At 44.2% G+C, this 4,244-nt stretch overlaps 1 pseudogene across 1 annotated transcript; it reads right to left on the bottom strand.

Annotated features, from left to right (window-relative positions):
* Nucleotides 1-3,042: 3,042 nt before the first annotated feature.
* Nucleotides 3,043-3,970, bottom strand: LOC311060029 (DCN1-like protein 2; annotated as a pseudogene). Its single transcript has one exon. The product of its transcript is annotated as a DCN1-like protein 2 (transcript).
* Between the last annotated feature and the right edge of the window lie 274 nt (nt 3,971-4,244).

Raw genomic sequence — 4,244 nt, 5'->3', positions numbered from 1 at the left:
GACAGAGGTACAGTGGGGAGGGAAATGTCTCTGATCAGCTTGATCATAATGCTAGTGATTATGATGAGCTATATTACCCTTGTTCTGTCTATACTACAGATATATTCCAGCCCAGTTGCTGAGGTCATTGTATAATAGTCATGATGTCAGGGATTGTCCATCCCTTGCTCTACATCCACAAAGCTGGGAAACTGCCATGCTTCAAGAGGTTCTGAAAGCAAGATGGATCTTACCTTATTGGCTTATAGGAATGCGACAAAATAAAAAAAATATCCATGAATTCAAGTCTCCACAGGGTGACTAATCGATAGAAAATAAGTCATTTTGGGGGTGAACTATCCCTTTAAACTGTCAGGGGATTTTGCCAAGTAGCTGGTTGCCTGTAGCTTCAATCTAAGCAAATGTTAGCTAGTTTGATATATAGTGGTATTATTTTAGTTGCGTGGTATTAATAATGATTGTGCAGACTGTCACCCCTCTTCTATAAGAGAATGTATAAATTCACCAGCCAAGGTCCCCATCACCCACATACATATTATAATACTGATAATAATAATAATTACTATTATTAAATATATTTAAAGTGATAGACCCCTTAACAGACGATGTCACACTGATAAGAACCAGTATGCGTGCAACCAGTATGCGCTAAATGAAACCCATTCTATCAGGTCTCGCCAGGACGTGCCACACTAGCCAACACACAAGAGGGGGTTGGGGTGTGCTGAAACTAGCGCACCCCGAAACAACAGGTTGGAAATTGATTGCGTGAAACAATCACCTGCGCATCCAGTCTCAATGTTAGTAATAATAAACAATTAATTGGTCTATACATTTGAAATTCAATCTACTTTCATCTTTCTTTCCATGTGGCATCATTAACACGCATGCATGCATGAATGCATACACGCATGCAGTGGATGCATACATGCACTGCCAGACATACCCTCTTGTAGAGACAGCTAGCGCCTCTTTCAGAGCCATGCTGCAAAATGTTTAATACCTACAGTACGAGCCTTCATGAATCTTTGATGACACAAAATGTTATCCTACAATAAATGCACCAAAACTCTGTATGTAGCTACTGTATGTATGTATGTATGTAGCCTATGTACGTACGTCAAATTCGACACACGCGTCGCAGACGACCCGAGGGAGGGCAGTCCCCGGAGTCGGTCGGATGGGCGGTTATCCAGAACCACCAGAAAATAAGGCTCTGGTCGTGGCCCAAATGAGACAATTGATTGCCATGGCAACCCCAGCCTTAGCTTGATTTCCCCACACCTGCCATTTGATTTTCCACACACTCTCCACAGACTTTTACCACTGCATAAGGACTTTTCACAACTGCTGATCCCCCCATATAGGTTCTATGCACAGCAAACATATTGGAAAGACCTTCACAGGTGTTACCAATGATAGTTCATGATGGCTCACTAGAAACACTCTGCTACACCAGTGGGTATCAAAGTGTGGTCCAGGGACCTTCATGGTTCCAGGTGGGTTCTCTTTGCCTTGTTGTTAACTAGTTGTACGAACTCTTGTTTTATTGTTGTATTGTGTTATTGGATCTTGTTTAGTCGATACACTTATTTGTTTTTTGCCATTTTGTCTCATCTGTTTAAGAAAGTAGGTAGCTGATATATTGCACTTTTACCTTAGCGCTAGGTATACTCTTGGTTGCTTGTTTTTGCAGGAAATGCACTTAAGACTTCTGGTGATTAGTAGTTTTCGTTGCCTACCTATGTTGAATGCACTTATTGTAAGTCGCTTTGGATAAAAGCGTCTGCTAAATGACTGTAAAAAAAATGTAATGGTTCCAAATGGCCCCTTACGGGAGTGTAACTCTGAGTGTACAAATGGAAGTTACGGGCTCCTTGAAACCTAAAAGTTTGAGAACCACTGTGCTACACGAAATGGAACAGAGCCTTCATTAGTATCACTGGTAAGTGGTAACACCTGTGAAGGAAGTAAGGAAGAGGCCCAATTTCCTTCCAATATGGCTGCTGTGCATAAAGCCTATTATGCCCATATACTGATATCATCAGAGACCTCCATATGTGGGTATGAAAGGGACAAGGACAGACAGACATAGTCTCCATATATGGGCATAACAGTGATACAGGCAGACAGACAGATACAGATATCTCCATATATGGGCACAGAAGGGTCACAGACGGACAGGCGGTTAAAACGGGTGCTATGACAACGGGTATAACGGGTACTGCATAACAGGGTGGGGCATGCATTCCCTATTTTCATCGTTCCCAAGTAGGCCGGTGCCCGACGGGCCCAGGTCTAGTTACATTAAATGTAAGAAAAAAAGTGATTGGCTTTGTTTTGGATTTGTGAGATTAGCTGTGGACAGACAGACAGACAGACAGACACAAGGACGTACAAACATTTGGGGGACATACAAACGTGAGCGTAAAAAAAAAGACTCACAAAGATCTCTTATTGTTTGTGGTTAGATGACAAATCTAAGACAGAGATTTATGTTTATAATAGAGAATATATATAAAAAAAAATCGAATCTCTCGCCCAGTGGTCCACTGTGTTTTTATAATGAATTGATTACTTTTTGTTTTTCTCCCAATTTAGTCATTTTCAATTGCTCCTGTGAACTGTAGTTTGCCTGTGGTCGCCCCCACATTGGGCCTGGGGTGGGTATTTTGGCTGCAGTTTACCACACCAACTGTATTATTTAGTAATAAAAGGGAATTAAGGACAGTTCCGTGAGTGCTGATATTCTCTGTTTGGAGTGTAGACTATACGAGTGATTCTCAACATTTTGAATGTCAATTTGTATTGGATTAGACCACGGACCCCCGTTTGATATCTCAGACCCCAACCTACTCTGTAAAATCCTCAGTGTTCATTTAACTCTGGGGTTCATTGGGAGTTCATTTAACTGTGTATATCCGTAAAGATTCCATTTGGTTCCTAACTATCAACTATTTAGCAGGGGACCCCCTGGAACCCCCTCAAGGAACCACTGGACGATATACCATGTGCCTCCTGAGGCCAGACGTTTAGCAAGGCCTAAGTAGAGCCCCCTCTGGGCAATGACTGTCTGGTGCGCATAACTTTGTCATTGTGTCCATCTGTTTCCATGTCATCCGCAGTGTCTCTCCCTCTTTTCCTTGTCTTGGAAGACACTTCCATCTTATCTTCGAGCTGAAACGCAGCCTTCTCTTTGAGGTCAATGTCTGCGAGTTTTTCCACGACGGCCGCCGGGTTCCCCGTGGAAGAGGCGCCCCCATCGACCAGTAGGAGTTTAAACTGCAGCTTGTCCTCTCCCGTGACAATTGGCCGCGCAAACTCTACAAAGTCGTCTATGAGGACAGGCCATGCCCCGTCGACCTCGTAGTTGGACATATCTTCTTTTATCTTATTGGAAAACTCCAGAAGCAGGTTCCAGGTGTCCTTAGGGATTTTCCGCTTGTGATGTTCTGTCACAAAGCGGGTCCAGAGGTTTAATAACTTGAAGCGACCGGTCAGAACCAGTTCCCAGTAAGCCAAGGCCATGTCCGGGTCTAAGCCCTTCTGGCCTGGGGTCTTGGCAAAGTCAAAGGTGAATTGGTAGAAGTTCTTGAACTTATCCGTCTCTTTCAGGTCCTGCTCCAGTTTGGGGACGATCGCCTTCAGCTTCTTGGCAGTGTCACAGCCTAGCTTAGTCATGCCGTCCAGGAACTCTTTCCTGCTAAACTCGCACTGCGTGGCGGCTCCAAACTTCCACGCCACCACCAGAACGCTCATGCTGGAGGGGCTCAAGGAGAGGTCATCGCAGAACCGCTTGATCCCGTCGCTGTCTATCTTGCTCTCATCCTGGGGGTCCTTGTATCTGTTGTAGAGCTGTTCCAGCGTCTTGCCATTCACTTTGGATTTCATGGATTCTGTATAATAGAGGGTCTAGGTTTTGTAAGTATAGACTGTGGAAACTTCTAGTCTTCCAGGCTGTTTGTGTCATACAGACTTGCCTGCGTGAAGGATATGAAATGTGAACCTTGTCCGTTTGCGATGATTTATGCTATCACTCACTGTCCTGTGCTTCTATAAGTTTTATTATGAAATGGTGAAAACGGTAAAACGGTGAAACAACCCCTTATATAGACTGGTCTGACACCATACACAACACAAACCGCTGCCTGCCTGCCTGCTTAACAACATCGATTTGTGCAGGCCCCTTGCTAACTAGCTGGGGACCCCCTGGAACCCCCAAGGACCCCTGGGGGTACACTAGA

Source organism: Gymnoscopelus microlampas (assembly GCF_963454915.1).
Source record: "Gymnoscopelus microlampas genome assembly, chromosome: 14".
NCBI lineage: Eukaryota > Metazoa > Chordata > Actinopteri > Myctophiformes > Myctophidae > Gymnoscopelus > Gymnoscopelus microlampas.
This window is presented reverse-complemented; position numbering and strand designations above follow the sequence as displayed.